At 44.6% G+C, this 7264-nt stretch overlaps 1 long non-coding RNA gene across 1 annotated transcript; it reads left to right on the top strand.

Moving 5' to 3' along the window:
• Window positions 1–359: 359 nt before the first annotated feature.
• Window positions 360–7052, top strand: LOC121289985. Its single transcript, XR_005945689.1, has 3 exons — window positions 360–1646; window positions 3689–3864; window positions 4800–7052. It is a non-coding gene; the product is annotated as an uncharacterized LOC121289985 (long non-coding RNA).
• Window positions 7053–7264: the final 212 nt, after the last annotated feature.

The following is a 7264-nucleotide window of genomic DNA, read 5'->3' as shown; positions in this document are numbered from 1 at the left end:
GCCGGAAGTCGGAGGGATTCCTGACGCAGAGTGTAGCGGATAAACCCACTAAATCACATGATGTTCACCTAATTAATTATGTAGCCGTGAGGTTGATGGCAAATCTCGTGGCAGGTCGAGCAGGAAGTTGGTCGCCCCGCCATCCTGTCCAGGCACCATATTTAAAAGGCATCTGGAACTCCCCCTGACCTTTGCAGGGCTGCCCTTACCCGGCACCTCTTCTGCAGAATTGCCCTTACCAGGACACCCAGCCCTTGCAGATTTGCCCTGCGCCCGAACCCCCCATGCACCCCCCCCCCCCCCAACCCTTGGGTCTCACCTCCTGAACCCGCCCTTTCCTTCATGTGCCATCTGCGGTGCAATATCCTGCCAGTGCCCGGGAGAAAAGCATCACGAATGATGAAGGCAGCATCTAGTGGCAGACAATTGAAAGAGACCTCCTGCACCGGGCGCACGCCACATTTGCAGATCGGAAAGCAGAACGGTCTGATTTTCCGTTGGTGGGGCAGACGATTTCACAGGGGGTGGAAAATCCTGGTCTGTAGCCCCGTTAAAGAGCATTTGTGACATGTAAATTACGACCTCGATGCTCACCAGAGACAAAGGCATGAACCCACCAGGAACCCACCATGAAAACGCTGAGGAGAAAATTGCGAATTGTTTTCCCACCGGCGTGCTTTTGACTTTTGGTCTCACTTCAAATTTTCCGCTCCCACCCGCCCCAATTTCTGCCACTGGCGGAACCAGAAGATTCCACCCTTGCCTGTTTATATAGCATCACAGGAATATTTGACAGCCGTAGCTGTTGTAGGAAAAAGGCCCTTTGCAATTTCTGGGTAAAAAAGGAATCAAAATATTCTGATTGATGGGATTCGATTGAACTGTCTTTGTTGCTGCACTTTCAGTATAGCAATGCCATAGGGTGTAGCCCTGACTTCAGTAGAAGATTCTAAGTATTGTAATTTGCATGAAACAACAACAGCATTACAACTGCATTTCAAATGCTATAAGCACATCACTGCTGGCCCCAGGAACAATGCTTCAGCCCAATACAGTCCAGCATTGTGGTTGTCGTCTTATGAAGACTATCCCTTAGGACAATCGGCAACTCAAAAATTAGAACTTTAAGGTTGACATTTAAATAGCCACACATGTAGAGTTATTCCTTGTTGCTCCTGGTGCCCTGAAATTTTCACCCTAATACAGAGTCTTAGAATGATACAGCATAGAAGGAAGTCAGTTGGCCCATCATGCTTGAGCCACTCCTTTGATAGAACTGTTTAATTAATCCTACTCCTCTGCTCTTTCCCCATGACCCTGTAATTTTATTCCCCATGTTGTTCCTGTATATTAAGGAACCTCAGGGAGCTAGGGTGGCTTTACTGCTTATTAGAACAAGCTGAAGCATGACCAATTCAATTAGACACACTGACTACAGCTTAAACAGTGGGCTTTATTCATCCACGGCACTTGTGTCTTTAAGTCCAGCAATGAACAAGACAGTAACGGGGGGAACGCATGTCGGCATGGAAACCTTCTACTGGCCAACAACTCCATCAGTCCCGGCAGCACCAGGAAGGTGTCAGCGGCAGCTGCCAGGACTGCTCCTGAAGAGGGGAGCCCAAGGCCGAGGGTCCCCAAAGCAGGTATGTCCAAGTCTTGGGCCGGGAGGGTGTGGGTGTGTTAGGGAGAGGGGCAGCGGGGTGCCGGGGGTGGCTATAAGGGAAGGAGTGAGTAGGAAGGAAGGGGAGGTTCAGTCTAAGGGGAGCCACCCCCATGAGCAGCAAAGGGCAGTCCTTGAAGAGCAACCCTCCTCTTCCTTCCCACCCTTTAAACATTTCATGTAAAAAATCTGGCTTCCCGCTCCCACCCTTCTGCTCGTGACATGTATTCTGGCATTGGCCGCATATTATCATGGTCTATTGATTTGATAACAAGCCTAATTGACCTTTAATTGTTCATTTAAATAAAATCGATGGTGGGTGGAAAGGTGGTGGGGTGCCCCCTCAGCCCTCTCCCTCACCTGTGAAACAGCCCCAGCCTATACTTGGAAAAACTCAGCAGGTCTGGCAGCATCGGCGGAGAAGAAAAGAGTTGACGTTTCGAGTCCTCATGACCCTTCGACAGAACTTGAGTTCGAGTCCAGGAAAGAGCTGAAATATAAGCTGGTTTAAGGTGTGTGTGTGGGGGCCGGAGAGATAGAGAGACAGAGAGGTGGAGGGGGTTGGTGTGGTTGTAGCGACAAACAAGCAGTGATAGAAGCAGATCATCAAAAGATGTCAACAACAATAGTACAATAGAACACATAGGTGTTAAAGTTAAAAGTTGGTGATATTATCTAAACGAATGTGCTAATTAAGAATGGATGGTAGGGCATCTACCATCCATTCTTAATTAGCACATTCGTTTAGATAATATCACCAACTTTAACTTTAACACCTATGTGTTCTATTGTACTATTGTTGTTGACATCTTTTGATGATCTGCTTCTATCACTGCTTGTTTGTCGCTACAACCACACCAACCCCCTCCACCTCTCTGTCTCTCTATCTCTCCGCCCCCCACACACACACCTTAAACCAGCTTATATTTCAGCTCTTTCCTGGACTCGAACTCAAGTTCTGTCGAAGGGTCATGAGGACTCGAAACGTCAACTCTTTTCTTCTCCGCCGATGCTGCCAGACCTGCTGAGTTTTTCCAGGTAATTCTGTTTTTGTTTTGGATTTCCAGCATCCGCAGTTTTTTTGTTTTTATCCCAGCCTATACTTCCTCACTCTCTACCAGAGGTGAAATTTTCTGAGACTCTAACAAGGGTGCGGAATGTTTTGGGCTAGTTTTCAGAAAATTGTTTAAGGACGGCCTATAAGAAGCTGGAGCATGTGAAGCTCCCCCTCAGGGGTGCAGTATTTCAGTAAAATTTCACCCTACAAGAAGTCCTGCATATTAATGGACGCAGAAGTTGCTTAGAGAATTTCATTATTTTTTATTGTATGTGCTTCACAATCGGTAACATGGCTATACACAAAAACGCAGAAGAATATTTTACCCAAATGTCTCATTAACATGTAACTAAGGAGGTGAACAAAATCAATCAGGTTCCATGCTGGGAGCATCTTGTTATCAGTACTATAATTGTTTTGATGTTACACATATACTTAGATAATACTATGTTGAAGTGATGTCTTCACCTCGTGAATGCTATCAGCTCCAGAAAATAACAAAATCCAGTTACTGTGTATTAAAGTGGTACCTAAGTTAGAGTTAAAATGTGGTTTCAGTGCCCCTGATAAATAGTGAGCAGAAGATTTAAAAAAATGAAATGTCACTTATCCACCCCTCAGAGAATGCTTCTTCATGTGAATTTGAGAGTTGCAAATGTCAAGTTTAATTTTCTGTTCTTCAAATATCATCGGGGCTGAATTAAACATCTGGTGCAAAACAGACAGTGGGCATATGAAGCCCCTGGGAGAAGCAAAAGGGCTTGGGAAAAGTTAGGGCATTCTGGGCAATTCCCCTCCAATCACCAAAGGCAAGCAAGGTCCCAGAAACTGCAGTAATTCAGATCAATAATTACAGAGAACTCTCGCCTATCTTCTGATGTTATCAATTCTCAGAAACATGTTCCAGCTGCCGTTTGAAGGATTGCAATGAAACTATACTGACCATATATTTTGATGATCTATTCCAGAAATTATTGACTCTCCGCCATTATACGTTATTGCCCTCTGGTGGCTAGGAGACCGGTTCATCTGGGCGTGGCCATTATTGCTGATTGTACAATTTGATTTTGTGGTTATGTTAAAGCTCGACGTTTTGACCCAATCGCTGTTGATACTATGATTCAGTTTATGTGCCAACTTGAAGGTAAACACTGGTGTGGCAGCAACATTGCAACATTTTCATGCCTCTCAACAAATGAAATTGGCAAGTTTATTTGGCACATACTCACAGATATTGTCCACAGTATTACGGTACAGTAACAGCATAAGGAACATAAGAACTAGGAGCAGGAGTAGGCAATTCAGCCCCTCGAGCCTGCCCCGCCAGTCAATACGATCATGGCTGATCTCATTTCGGCCTCAACTCCAATTTCCCGTCCTCTCCCCATAACTTTTCAACCCGTTACTGATTAAAATTCTGTCCATCTCCTCCTTAAATTTATTCAGCGTCCTGGCATCCACTGCACTCTGAGGTAATGAATTCCATAGATTCACGACCCTTTGAGAAAAGTATTCCTCCTCATCTCTGATTTAAATCTACCACCCCTTAGCCTAAAACTATGGCCTCTTGTTCTAGAATGCCCCACAAAGGGAAACATCCGCTCCATGTCTACTTTGTTTATCCCATTTAGCATCTTATATATCTCAGTTAGATCTCCTCTCATCCTTCTAAACTCTAGTGAGGATAGGCCTAAACTGCTCAATTTCTCCCCATAAGACAAGCCCCACATCTCTGGAATCAATCTAGTAAAGTTAAGGCATCGACGATGCTCGCATTATGATCTCCAGGCCATGGGTTCCCACCTCTTAGACTCAGCAAGGGCAATTTTCTGCCAGATAAAAACTGCAAATCTATGGCTAAATCTCATATTATAGCTGCTATCCTGGATGATGATTATATCAATGCAGATGCTTGTTTCACTGAAAAGGATGAGGAACCTGCTGACATCTCATTAGAATCAACTGCGCTCCGTGTACAGATTATTCAGTCATCATAATTAGGCACACTCTTCGAACATCATGCTATTTGACTGACCATTGACAATGGAGTCACTGGCAACATACTCTTTGTTTCCACAGCTATGTTCCAATCAAAGGTTCATCTCCAATCTGCTCATCAGACTGATGCTTCATAGTCTTTACATGCGGTTGGTGAAACACACTTCTCTCTGTCGAGAAACCATCACAACCTTGCCTTTGGAGGCCTGGCCAAGGGGAACTTTAATGTCAGGTGCATGAAGGCATTCCACTCATGGAAACAATGAGGTGTCAATTCAGCCAGTGCTAGTGCCAGTTGATGATGCCACTACCTATGATTCTCAATCTCATGCTTCCTCCAGCCCATGTAGAATGAGATGAGCTTATGTGCTTCATGTTCCCTCAAGGTCAACGACAATCTGACCAAGGGATTTCATCGCGATGGCACTACTGGATCTCTTGCAGACCTCATGACATTTGCAGTTGCACTATCCTCTCTTCCCTCAGAATCAAAGTGTACTAAGCCACCTAACACTTGGTCTCCACCACATATTTTGACTAATATTGCTGACGAGATTCTTACCGCAAACCTCTCCTGTGAACTACAAGCTCTGTCTTGCAATGAACATTTCGCTCAGATACAGCCACTTGGATACAACCACTTGGATACAGCCTATCTTCACCCCCAGCAACCAAGAATCTCAGCCTTCTCAGGATGACATGACACAGCCACTTACCAAGCAACACAAGCATAAGCATCATCAGCTGCTTTCAGAGCCTGTTCTTGTGGATCTGGATCACACCCTGCCTCAGCACACATGCACTCAGTTCCAAATGCTCCTTTAAGCATATGATGACATCTTCGATCGAGTATTCCCAGTATACAATGGCAAGGCCGGGCCCTTCGTGACTAACGTCAACATGTGACCTGTACGACAGCCACAACAGAAAGGTCACCTTCCCCAGTACACCAGAGATAAACTTGTTGAGTTACAACAAAAACTTGATGACCTCGTAGACCTCAGAGTCTTTTCTTGACCTGGAGATATGGGGATCACTGTGGAGTACCTTAATCCATCATTTTTTGTGAAGAAGCCAAATGGGGTTTTAAATTTAATTGTTACAGCTTTTGCCGATATTGGGTGCTAACATAAGCTGCAGCCTTATTCATGTCAGATGTTGACTCAACCTTAGACAAGATTGCCCAGTGGAAACACATCACTGCAACAGATCTGACCAACGCTTTTCACCTTATTCCATTAGCATGATCTTCCATGAAGTACTGTGGAGTGGTCACACCCTACAAAGGTGTTCATGTGTGCACTTTCTCCGCCATGGACATGCTTTGATCTGAAACTGCACTTGAGGAATTGACATGCCCCGACTGCTATTGTAGTGGTGACAGTCCTGAGGACAGTTCTTCACAACTGGCAACATGTACTACATGTGCTGTCACTGTGGAGTACCTAAACCCATCATTTCTTGTTATCTGCACCTATCTCTCCCTAAAACTGACATCTGCCCTAAAACTGCCCTATTCTGGGATGGATTTGGTCCCAAGCTAGCCCACACTGTGTGGCCAGCCTCTCCACCTGTTCTTCACTATTGAAGGTTTCTGGCATAAGATAGTTCATCACAGCTTACAAGTTGCTTTTGAGAGTCCTTCCTCAGTGTGCTTTGTACACAACCCCCTTGGATGCCAGGCGCCAGTCCAATGAAAGGATCAAGTGGACAAATGACTGATGCACAAGCCTCCAACTGGCATAATCTGTGCTAAACCCATTACCCTTTCCCATGCAAACAATCAAGTCTGGGTTGTCACAGACGGTGCTGTTAAGAAGCATGGCATCGCATCCACTCTGTATGTCACTCATGGCAGAATAAACCCCAGTGGCTGGAGGATAGTCCACCCCTGTGAAATATGTTTGCATGCCCAGTATGCATCCCATTTGTTGTGATTCCTGTATTTGTTTTTGTATTGCTTTTTGTAAAGAAATTTTTGTTTTTAACATTTATGATATTGCATTCTTTGGACACCTATGCTCACTTGAGATTTCATTTTAATGCGAAGAAGCTGTTTTCAGCTTGGCTTTTTTGGCATTGTTAGTTAATACAAGAAGGAAATTTGATGTACAGAGAAAGAGAAAAAGAGTGAGATCACACCATTCTATGTTATCACCCTCTGGTGGCTGGGAGCCTGGTTCCCATGTGGGCATAGCCATTTTGTCTTGCCTACGGCTTGATATTAAAGCTCAATGTTTTCACCCAATCCCTGTTGATACTGTGATTCAGTTTATGTGTCAACTTGAAGGTAAACACAACCTGTGAAAATAAATACTTATTAACATCTAAAGTGGGGACTCAGAAGAGAGGCAGGTAAGCTTTTGATTTGATTAGCTGAAGTTGCTGATGTCCCCAATATAAGCCTGAAGTTATCTCTGATCACGAAAGTTCATGACAGTGTCACCTTAATGCCACATCCAACAGGGAATGAATTTGACAGCAGGTCTGGGATGAGCATATTACAGCTTCCCTTGTAAATCACAGCTTTCACAGATTACTGCTTT

Source organism: Carcharodon carcharias, chromosome 2 (assembly GCF_017639515.1).
Source record: "Carcharodon carcharias isolate sCarCar2 chromosome 2, sCarCar2.pri, whole genome shotgun sequence".
In the NCBI taxonomy this organism is placed as follows: Eukaryota; Metazoa; Chordata; class Chondrichthyes; order Lamniformes; family Lamnidae; genus Carcharodon; species Carcharodon carcharias.
The sequence above is the reverse complement of the archived record's forward strand: the minus strand, read 5'-3'. Positions and strand labels throughout refer to the sequence as shown.